The sequence below is a fragment of the Amphiura filiformis genome, chromosome 13 (genome assembly GCF_039555335.1).
Source record: "Amphiura filiformis chromosome 13, Afil_fr2py, whole genome shotgun sequence".
Taxonomy (NCBI): Eukaryota; Metazoa; Echinodermata; class Ophiuroidea; order Amphilepidida; family Amphiuridae; genus Amphiura; species Amphiura filiformis.
In genome coordinates, this window is record NC_092640.1 from 37,623,253 (window position 1) to 37,635,536 (window position 12,284).

Here is a 12,284-nt window from a genome sequence, read left to right on the forward strand (position 1 = left end):
AAAGTGTTGCTTTTTTGTCCCCCTCCCCTGAAATTCATGTTTCCCCGAAAACAAGGGACAAGTTCGCCATTTTGCACAATTTATTTGTTTGCGCTATCCTGTTGCTATAAGGCCCATATAGTTCTGATATATTGTGGTCGTACATAGCCAAAGACATACATGTAGGTCTTTTACATGGGCCATTTCATTTCATCCCTAACCTTAAATTGACATCGCTAGGCCCCCCCCTAGCTGGTCAGAAAAAAATAGGGCGAACACTCCCCGCTCTCCCCTAATATTATGTGGCAGCTAAACACGCTACTTTCGAACCTTTCGAACCTTAAGAAATGTTCACTGCTGTTTACATGCGGTTAACACCCCCCCCCACACACACACACACACACCCCTATGAAGTCCTGCACGTCATTGCTGATCAAAGAGGGCCTGTGCGTTAATTTTCCCCCGGGCCCCCGTAATGGCTCTCGGCGGCACTGCCCCCTGTCCCTCCCTCTTGCTACGCCACATGGTGTTTGTCGGTCTAAAAAGAGAGATGCACATGGCAATTTTGGGGGCCCATCTGGCCCAATGGTAAATCCGGCCCTGTGTCTATTTCATAATAATATTAATTAATATGTCAATAATAAATTAATAATTAATGTACTATTAATTTATCTAATTACTAATTTAAATATAGATTAAATTTTATAATTTAATTATTTATTCAATAATTTGATTAAAGGAGGATTTCGTGATCCTAGCATCCTCTTTTTATGACATTTTTCAGTAGATATACAAGAAAAAAGCTTATTTCCAAAATTTCAGTTGATTCCGATTTTGCGTTTGCGAGTTATGCATGATTATGTGTATTACACTGCTCCATAGACAATGTGTTGTAATTTCGTTCTGGTGCACCAGAACGAAATTCAAATTTGGCGATATTTTTGCTAAACTAATAAATCTGCAAGAAATATTTGGTACATACACATTATGTAGCCAGAGGTATCCAGTGGTGTAAAAATCTCAACTTTTTTTGGGAAAAGTGGGGGGATGAGGCTGTGGATCACGAAATGCCCCTTTAACTGAGTAATTACCTACTTTATTGATTATTTTATATTGATTTAATTATTTATTGATTGTTTATTTATTTATTTAAATTATTTATTTAAATCATATATTTAATTATTATAATTTAATTATTTATTAAATAATTTGATTAACCAAAAAAATTGCTTAATTTAATAATTATTTAATATTAATTATTTATTTAATGATTAATTCTTTGTTTATTTATTTTTTATTTAAATTATAGGCCTATATTTAATTATTATAATGTAATTATGTATTAAATGATTTGATTAACTACGTAATTGCTTAGTTAAATAATGATTTAATATTACTTATTTAATTATTAATTAATTGTTTGTTTATTTATTTATTTAAATTATTTATTCAAATTATATTCAATTATTATAATGTAATTATTTATTAAATAATTTGATTAACTAAGTAATTGCTTAATTTAATAATTATTTAATATTAATTATTTAATTAATTATTAATTAATTGTTTATTTATTTATTTAAATTATTTATTTAAATTATATATTTATTTTTAATAATATGAAGTTGAAATGTATTGCAAATTTGCAATGCCTAATATACTACCCAATTGCATTGCATATCACCCAACACTGTTATACCTGAGTATTGGATACTGCCCAACACTACTTAGTTACCAGCTAATTAATTGGAACAAGCAGAAGGAGAAATGATGCATGTATTTTTGAACTTACTTTGTAAATAAAAACTGGTAAGTACACCATTATTTTTCTGTAAATTATTGTATGACTTTTGATTGATTGTGAGCTGTGCATTATCAGGAAACAAAATATAGCATTTAAGTTTAGCCAGCTTGTAATAATATGACATATATCGTGTGTATGATAAGCTTACCATGCTCATTGACCATGTTGACTATGATGGTAATTGGTATGCATTGTTTTGTATCAGTTACTCTACCTACATTTGGTGTCTGTGTTTTGCATTTTACTTTAGGCTTACAAGTTACATGCATGACATGGCTTAGCTTAGCCTGAACTTTTTACATTCTTAGGCGATGTACTAGTTAGGGCACGCACTAAGTCTAAGCACATGACACGAGCAATTGAGCATGCTTGGTACCGTCTAGCTGTTACTAAGTACGAGTATAAAGCTGATACAAAACTAGTAGTACTAGTACTGACTGGGTTAGGCCTAGCCCTAGGCATAAATAATGTAGCAAAACATGATCATGATGATTGTCTTATTTTGGATTTTATTATGGTGTACATCGCTACATGTGTAGCCTACCCTATGGCGCATGCTAGGCTAGCCTAGGGCAGGATACAGTTTACAATGAAATGTACCTGACAATGCATTGCAAATGTTGTAGGCATAGCCTAGTACTAGCTAGACAAGAAACCAGGTTTTTCTATCAAGAAACCAGAGTTCTCAATTATTTGTGCATTCATTTAGGCTTGCTATGCATAACTTTTGAAGTCCAGATGTAAAAGGTGATACATGCCATTTTTAAACCGTTTGCACTAAGGCCACCAACATCTGCCATAAAAGTATAAAGCATGGTTTGAATGCCTGTAAAATGAGGTCTAAGGCCAATGAAAGTCAATTCCGAGTTTATCGTCCCTTTTTTTTCCCAGGTTGGTGAGGTGACTTTTTCATTTTTCTTTTTTCATTATTTCATCAGATTTCATTAATGACCTAAAGTGCGAGTTGATTTAAAGCCACACTCATATATGTTATTTATAAACATGTTTTTATATGGGTAGGGACTAGAAAAGTTAGAAAAGAGCCTGGTATTGGTTCCAAGTTATAAATTTATATGTTTTACAAACAAAAATATATGTTTCCAATTGCTAAAACTGGTGAAAACACTGATACTTTGAAAATAATGAATTATTTTGGCATTTTTGAAAATTTGATGCGGTTGTTTCTGGTGTCCAAAAAGTGACGCGGGCGGGGGACGATAAACTCGGAATCGACTTTCACTAGCCTAATGCTGATGCAGAAGAAGTGACAATCCATGATGCAATCGGTTTTAAAATGGCATTGGCATGTACATCGCCTTTTGCATCTGAACTATACCCTGATAGGCGGGGACCACAGAATTAGAGAAGGAGAACCGACTCCCTATACCGCCACGCATAATCGCGCCGTCAGCTATGGGGAGAAAATTGGGGTATTCGGGTCCTTGCCGACGGTGCGTGGAGACGAACGAAAACAATTCTGTGTCTCATCTGTAGCGTCTTGGTACTCGCGTGCAGGTCGCATCAAGTGCGTCTCTCAAATGCGCCTATCATCTATGTCGCGCTTGCATGACAACGAATGCCTCGAGCGCATTCCGAGGGAAACCGAATACCCCCAATTTTTGCTCCATGCCTGTATCAAGATGGCGGTCGAGTCCTGGTTCTCTGGTTTTAATTCTGTGGCGGGGACTCATAATCATCGTGGATTGATATAGAACGGTGTACACAGCTGGGTGCAGCACTTACGCGAATTGCGCTTTGCGTTTTGCGTGAAGACGCGTGCGGCATGCTTTTGTGGATTTACGTGTGCGTTAGTTGGAACTTTATTGACTCGCGCAGTAACAAAAACCGAATAATTCCCGCCTATTAAGAGCTGATCATAGTTTCATACATAGGCCTACTCACGATATAACGATGTTTCTGATTGGATTTGGGCCCTTTTTTGCTGGTCATAAATTCTGTTTATGACCAGTACGCAGGGCATAAACAAGCTGCGCCACGCAGCGTTGGAACCCAATTAACACGATCCACGATTTGCTAGTGTTGCGCACACGCCAGCATGTCATCGCGCCCATCTCACGCGTTGACTCCCGGCCGTTGACCTCATGAGCCGAGCTGCTTCCTGCAAGTAGGCCTACTCATTTTCTTCCAATTTATGAAGGAAAACGGTATGGAAATGTTATTTAATTAAACTTGTAAACACTTATTATTTTCATCTGTATTGAATTGCTAAGAATGTTGGGTATGTCATTGTATGTATGAACGGGGTTCATTCATAGGATTTCGGGCATGATCGCTGTTTATGCCCTCAATCTTATGAATGAACCCCTAAATAATACAGTTTTAACTTTTGATCTCAAATGTTTTTGTAAGAAATAACTGGACATGTCTATTTTCAAGTATTAAAAAATTTATTTTTGGAAATATGCTTATAGTAACCTCTGTATCTTCTTTTGTTCCTTAGATGCATTGGTGCATCAACACAATCCGAATCATGCATCAAGCAGAAGAGGGAGTATGTTGTAAGGTGATAAAAATTCAGGAGAGCAGTGGTACCAACAATAATAATAAACAATGTAATATCATAGGGCTTCGCATTTGATTAAAAAATAAGGATGTAGACGGTAGACCCAACTTCAGAATAGACACGGATGATATAAAACGGGATCAAAGCTTCGCCATAAACACCTTGCGCAAAGCAGTCGCAAATTTTCTTTTTACATGCATTGGTTGATTACACTTGGAGCAACAAAACTGGTATCGGTTCTCTGAAGCATGTGCTATGGAAAAGAAGCAGAAGTAAACTTTTCTGAGTCCTCTAGAAAAGATGAATCAAAGCCAAATCAAAGAAGTGACTTGGCCCTAATTAAGGTGGCTGTGTACTCTCAGACATGCATGTAGCAAAAGAGGGAGAGGGATCACACCAAAGGTTAAAGACCACTAATAGGCCTGGGCGATACATTGAAATACGACGAGGAACTATTTGTTTTCATGGCATTCGAAAAGGCTGCATTAAAATCGCTGAAATTGATCAAGTTATATAGCCAAAAAAGTACTTTTTAGAGTTTGATGCTTCAAAATGGTACATTTTCTCTCATTATATGACATTTTTGATGTAATAGTACCAAAATTCATACGCACGGCTTCGGTTTTAGTAAATAGTCGCCCTATCATATTGTAACTTTCAGCTTCGAGGGCGCACTGTCATTTTAAGGTGTTTACGGTTCAGTGCGTTAAAACAAGAAAAGTCTCAGGTCAACCTATGTTGAATTTTTGATCATTTGGCATCTAAATCATATAGTTTCACCTGATATTGGTGGCATTGAACTGTGAGAGTTCTGAATATGAGAAAATTCCACCCGAAATTAGGCATTTTCCCATTGAAACCCGTGTAATACATAATTAGTGGTATTTAACCTATAGAAACACTGAATTCTATGGATCTGATATTCGTCATGGAGACTTTTCTAGCTATTTTTTGCTTACATTTCTCAATATTTAACTGTATTTGCCCTGGCAAGAAAACGTGCATCTTCTTCGACTATAAGGTATGTTTTTAGAACCCGTTCAGGTAGTAACGGGTTAAGGGGGGGGGGGACTTGTGGCATTAGTATTGGGTTTACGGCTGGTTTCTGTGATTTCAGGGCTTCTAAATTCAACAACCTTCGCTTGCCTCGTATACATATAGAAAGCTTAATGATGATGAAAATCAATGTTGATGATCATATAGACATACCACTTTGTTAATTAGACCCACTTGCACATTTTGTTGGTGATTTCCTTGCCCTAAATAACGTTACATAGGCCTATCGTGTAAATACAGTATAGGCCTAGGCTAGGCATTTTTTCCTTAGGCTTTAAAGCGCATGTAAGGCCTATAGTCACGTGTAAAATAAAACCTAGTCTTTGTGTACACGTTGTCTATGGGCCTCTACAGCATCCTGTGTGGCCTCACTCTATCCTAACTCAAGCCGAACCCTAACTTGATCTATAACTCTATTTTAAACCCATATCTAATCCTCGGACCTAGCCGTATCTCTATCCCTATCCATGAGCCTAGCCCTATAAAAACCCTATTCCTAATGCGAACCTGACCCTAATCAACAATTCTAACACTAAACAGCAAGCCTAAATCGGAACACTAACCCCAAATCAATCTTAATCTGATCTGATCGTGCTAGGACAGGCTACATATACGAATCTCCAGATATAGTCCTAGGTTGAAGCAAAAACAGCGAAACAGTCATCATACAGGGTGTCCGAAAATCATTGATATTTTACTCGTCATGCTGTTTTCCAGAAATTTTCTTGTTAAAACATGTATTGCAAATGTCAATGTTTACATTCATGGCATTTTACCCGAGATTGGAGCACCTTTGTGCTTATATAGGTTAAAGACCACTAATAGGCCTGGGCGATACATTGAAATACGACGAGGAACTATTTGTTTTCATGGCATTCGAAAAGACTGCATTAAAATCGCTGAAATTGATCAAGTTATATAGCCAAAAAGTACTTTTTAGAGTTTGATGCTTCAAATGGTACATTTTCTCTCATTATATGACATTTTTGATGTAATAGTACCAAAATTCATACGCACGGCTTCGGTTTTAGTAAATAGTCGCCCTATCATATTGTAACTTTCAGCTTCGAGGCGCACTGTCATTTTAAGGTGTTTACGGTTCAGTGCGTTAAAACAAGAAAAGTCTCAGGTCAACCTATGTTGAATTTTTTGATCATTTGGCATCTAAATCATATAGTTTCACCTGATATTGGTGGCATTGAACTGTGAGAGTTCTGAATATGAGAAAATTCCACCCGAAATTAGGCATTTTCCCATTGAAACCCGTGTAATACATAATTAGTGGTATTTAACCTATAGAAACACTGAATTCTATGGATCTGATATTCGTCATGGAGACTTTTCTAGCTATTTTTTGCTTACATTTCTCAATATTTAACTGTATTTGCCCTGGCAAGAAAACGTGCATCTTCTTCGACTATAAGGTATAGTTTTTAGAACCCGTTCAGGTAGTAACGGGTTAAGGGGGGGGGGGACTTGTGGCATTAGTATTGGGTTTACGGCTGGTTTCTGTGATTTCAGGGCTTCTAAATTCAACAACCTTCGCTTGCCTGCGTATACATATAGAAAGCTTAATGATGATGAAAAATCAATGTTGATGATCATATAGACATACCACTTTGTTAATTAGACCCACTTGCACATTTTGTTGGTGATTTCCTTGCCCTAAATAACGTACATAGGCCTATACGTGTAAATACAGTATAGGCCTAGGCTAAACATTTTGCTTAAGCTTTAAAGGCGCATGTAAGGCCTATAGTCACGTGTAAAATAAAACCTAGTCTTTGTGTACACGTTGTCTATGGGCCTCTACAGCATCCTGTGTGGCCTCACTCTATCCTAACTCAAGCCGAACCCTAACTTGATCTATAACTCTATTTTAAACCCATATCTAATCCTCGGACCTAGCCGTATCTCTATCCCTATCCATGAGCCTAGCCCTATAAAAACCCTATTCCTAATGCGAACCTGACCCTAATCAACAATTCTAACACTAAACAGCAAGCCTAAATCGGAACACTAACCCCAAATCAATCTTAATCTGATCTGATCGTGCTAGGACAGGCTACATATCGAATCTCCAGATATAGTCCTAGGTTGAAGCAAAAACAGCGAAACAGTCATCATACAGGGTGTCCGAAAATCATTGATATTTTACTCGTCATGCTGTTTTCCAGAAATTTTCTTGTTAAAACATGTATTGCAAATGTCAATGTTTACATTCATGGCATTTACCGAGATTGGAGCACCTTTGTGCTTATATAGGTTAAAGACCACTAATAGGCCTGGTCGATACATTGAAATACGCTGTGGAACTATTTGTTTTCATGGCATTCGAAAAGGCTGCATTAAAATCGCTGAAATTGATCAAGTTATATAGCCAAAAAGTACTTTTTAGAGTTTGATGCTTCAAAATGGTACATTTTCTCTCATTATATGACATTTTGATGTAATAGTACCAAAATTCATACGCATCGGCTTCGGTTTTTAGTAAATAGTCGCCCTATCATATTGTAACTTTCAGCTTCGAGGGCGCACTGTCATTTTAAGGTGTTTACGGTTCAGTGCGTTAAAACAAGAAAAGTCTCAGGTCAACCTATGTTGAATTTTTGATCATTTGGCATCTAAATCATATAGTTTCACCTGATATTGGTGGCATTGAACTGTGAGAGTTCTGAATATGAGAAAATTCCACCCGAAATTAGGCATTTTCCCATTGAAACCCGTGTAATACATAATTAGTGGTATTTAACCCAAAAGCACTTTATAGGATTAGGACGTCATCGAACCTCTGTTTTGGACTATAAGGCCAAATAAAAAAAATAAACATGTTTCACGTCCCCTCCCGCTTCCTTTTTTGAGGTTTCTTCAATTGTATTTTTATTTTTTTTAAATTCAGTCATAACTTTTTCTAAAAAATATGTCTAGGACCTAGAGATGCTTTCTATAGCCTTGCTGATAATCAAGAAACACTTTTGGAAGGTTTTGTGATAATTAGAGGGGTCTATCTCTCGAACAACAAATAAAAAGAGGCCTCCTCCTTTTTCCCGGCATTATCATTATTGTGCGCCCTTAAACAGCTCTATTTATGGGTATTTTCACTGATTTTGCGATAAAAAATAAAAAGCCCCCTCTTCCTCCTTTTTTTCAAAAACCGGACGTGAAATATGTTTTTTATTTTACTTGGCCTAATGTTGTTACGTTTTTCTCTCTACTTTCATGACTGTGCCATTTGTCTCTATTTCTTGTCTCCTCCTTGTTCTTTCGCTTAGTTATTTTGATTTCTGATTTTTGTTTGCTATTAACTTGATGCCTTTTTACTTTTATTTATTGATTTCTTTCCCTCATACTATAACTTCAATCCTCCTTACTTTCAATTCTTTTATTTCATTTCTGTACTAATTAACTAATTTTCTTCTTTTTTGTGATTTGTCTCTTTAGATAGAATTAAGAAGCGGTATACAATATATGAATTTGTGAAACATTATGTGCAAAAACAGAAACGTTGTAATTAAAATAAATGCAAATTACGCAACGTTATAAAACTACTTGCATATCATTTTTGTAATGAATGATTTTATTCAAATTCTTTCTAGTACATGTTTAAGAGAATAAAGTGATTATAGGATTGATTACTATTATATTAGGGGCGCTATAAAACAAGACTCCAAGTATTCGACGTAGACTATTTGATGTAACATATCTACGTTATTTTTTGTTTTTTTATAGTCCAGTCCCATTCTATTTCCAGTTATGTTTAAGGAAGGGGTATGAACGTTTGGACAGTATTTATTGTGGGACATTAGAGCACATCAGACATATCGAATTGCATTCTGAATACGAAGAATGGCCTTCTGATATCAAATAATTTTGATTTGTTGAAATTCGTAATGTAATACACATTTTATGGCAAATCATTAAAAATTGATATTTTTGATATTTAACAGTACTCGTAGTAAACTTTATAAATCTGATGATTTATACTTAAAGTGTATGTAGGTGGGATGAAAAGCCGACGATCAATTGAACATTTTGACCTTTCGTATTGAAGATATGGATTTTTTTCCCAAAACACCAACAAAATTAAGTCTTTTTAGGAAAAAAATCCATATCTTCAATATGAAAGGTCAAAATTTTCAATTGATCGTCGGCTTTTCCTCCCAGCTACATACACTTTAAGACTATATCATTAAATTTATCAAATTTACTTCGAGGACTGTTATATCTCCAAAATGTGAAAATATCAAATTTTAATAATTTGTCATAAAATTAGTATTATATCGTGAATTTCATAAAATGAAAATTATTTGATATCAGAAAGACATTCTTCGTATTCAGAATGCAATTCGACAGGTCTGATGTGCTCTCATGTCCCACAAAAATGGTGTCGAAACGCTCAAAACGCTCATTCCAGTTCTCTTAAGTTGTAACGAATGTTTGATGACGTAAAATCGATAAAATAATACGTAGAATATCTGGTAGAAATATATTATCGATTTTACGTCATCAAACATTTGATACAACATAAACATAACTGGAAATAGAATGGGACTAGATTAAATAACGTATAGGCCTAGATAATTATGTTACATCGAATATTCTACGGCCTAATAATAAGTCTATAGGACCTATAGGTTTTCCCAGAGTATTTCGCACTTGTGTCATTGATATTCGTGCAAAAGACGTTTTAATTTCGTCCCGAGATATTAGTCCGACAAAATTATAGGACCTGTTTTTTTCTCAGATACTAAAGTTCTATTAGGCCTACTCATGCAGACTCTGGTCGCTCAAGAAAGATTGTAAAATGTAGCATTATATTAAGGTTCGTGTTTGAGTCATTGATTTCGTCAAATTGCAGGTCAAATTCGTCATCATAAATACTTAGCGATACCTTTCGCAAAAGTATTTTAAAAGTAATTCGCCATTTGTCATTGAAATTCATTATCGTTTCATTTAATTTTGTCTCCTATTTATAGGCCTATATGGAATATTTATTAATCGTGCATGCGTTCTTTCATGGAAATTCTTTTTTTTGGTTTTTTTTTTTTGGTCTTTTTGTTTTAAATGTTTTTATATAGGCCTACATTTTTGTCTAGTTTTATTTATGCTTAAATGAGCTCATCATGTATGGAGGCTATATTTCTTTTCCTTTTTTAAAAAATCTTTTTTTAATCAAATAAATTGTTACAAAGATTAAACATGTTAAATCTTAAATTTATAAGTCCAAAACATTCTTAAGCAACTTTATTTTTGTTCGGGGATCGGATGGCTTTTATTATTGCATGCCATTCTGTTCTGTCGTTCTTTCTTTCTTTGATGTTCTTCTCTGATAACTTTACGATATATAGATATTATATTGATGCAATTATATACTTTAACATGTTTAAGATCATAATAGGCCTATATTCCTTCAGGTTATACTATATATCTCTTCTTTTCTTTAACGCTACTCTATTTGTAATCTTTGATATTTCTTAGAATGTGTTTTCTTTCATTTTCATAACTTTGTGATTATTTTCTTTTTTAAGTAAGAATAAGATCATGCAACATCATCTAAAATGAACACCGTCCTTTTAAATAAGCATGTTGTACATGATACATCCATTACATCTGACGAATGATTTGACCAATTAATATTAATGATACAAATGTGAAATATGATTATGAAATTCAATTATCGAATAATTATGAAATTGGTTTTGAGTTAGTGCGACTTCGAATGATGTAGGCCTAAGTGCGAAATACTCTGGGAAAATTTTAGGTCTATAGATGATAGTATGTCGTGTTCAAGCTTTTGCATATCAATGACTTTAAATCATCTGTAGATGACTATTCTGGTTGAAAGTACGTTAAAATCAAGATGGAGTTTGGTGTAAAATTCTGCAGAATTCTTCCCCAATCGCCGCGCGCCGGGCCGCACGCACCCTTTCAATGCAATATTCATGAAAGAAATTTTAAAATGTGCACGAAGCGTGCATCGCTTTTCTTCAAGGAATTCGCCCCCTCCCAAGGATTAAAGCCTATGAAAATTAGGTTGAAATGAAGTTGAAATCAGGTTGAAATGAAGTTAAAATTAGGTTGATATCAGGTTGAAGCTAAAAATTAATGTTGAAATCGGGTTGAAATCAGGTTAAAATTAGGTTGATATCGGGTTGAAATGAAACGCAAGGTTGAAATCGGGTTGAAAGTGGGTGGAAGTCAGGTTGAAGCTTCAACGTTGATTCAACGTTGATTCAACGTTGAAATCAGGTTGAAATTAGGTTGATATCAGGTTGATATGAAACACAAGGTTGAAATCAGGTTGAAATCGGGTTGAAATTAGGTTGAAGCTTCAACGTTGATTCAACTTTGACGAAAAGGTTGATGTCAACTTTCACTTTTCAACGTTGAATCAACGTTGATATATCAACGTTGATTTCACGTTGATGTGCCCACTGGGAACCACCTCCTTGCATTGAAACTACACTAGCCAAAACAGAAACTTATAATTTTTCACAAGGTCATATCTTAAAATCCTGTGATTCAAAATTAACAAAAATTACACACAGGATTGCCTCAATACTCTACTCTAAACACATGTCAGTAACCAATCAGTTGGCCAACTGACACAACCGCAAAATGCACTGATATGGAACAACTTCCTAGACCACATTCGCAGCCCTATTGGCACCCAGCAAAGGAAATCTGTGAAAATGGCATCTTGAATCACAGGTCACAGCAAACAATTTTAACAACATTAATTGAAAAACATTAAAGAGAGTCAAAACAAACTTACCAGGATCATCATGTCACATGTCCAAACAAATAACGAAGTCCTTTAGTAATGGGAAGCATGGGGCAATCTTCCCCAGGAACTTGGTTGGAAGCATGAGAAGCAAGTGCACAGCATGCGTGCAAGCGCACGGTGGACATACCTGTTAC

At 35.3% G+C, this 12,284-nt stretch overlaps 1 protein-coding gene across 1 annotated transcript in view; it reads right to left on the bottom strand.

The window, feature by feature from the left end:
- LOC140167636 (uncharacterized) overlaps positions 1–12,284 on the bottom strand; it is a 77,558-nt gene that overhangs the window by 24,004 nt on the left and 41,270 nt on the right. The gene's annotated exons all lie outside the window — the stretch shown is intronic.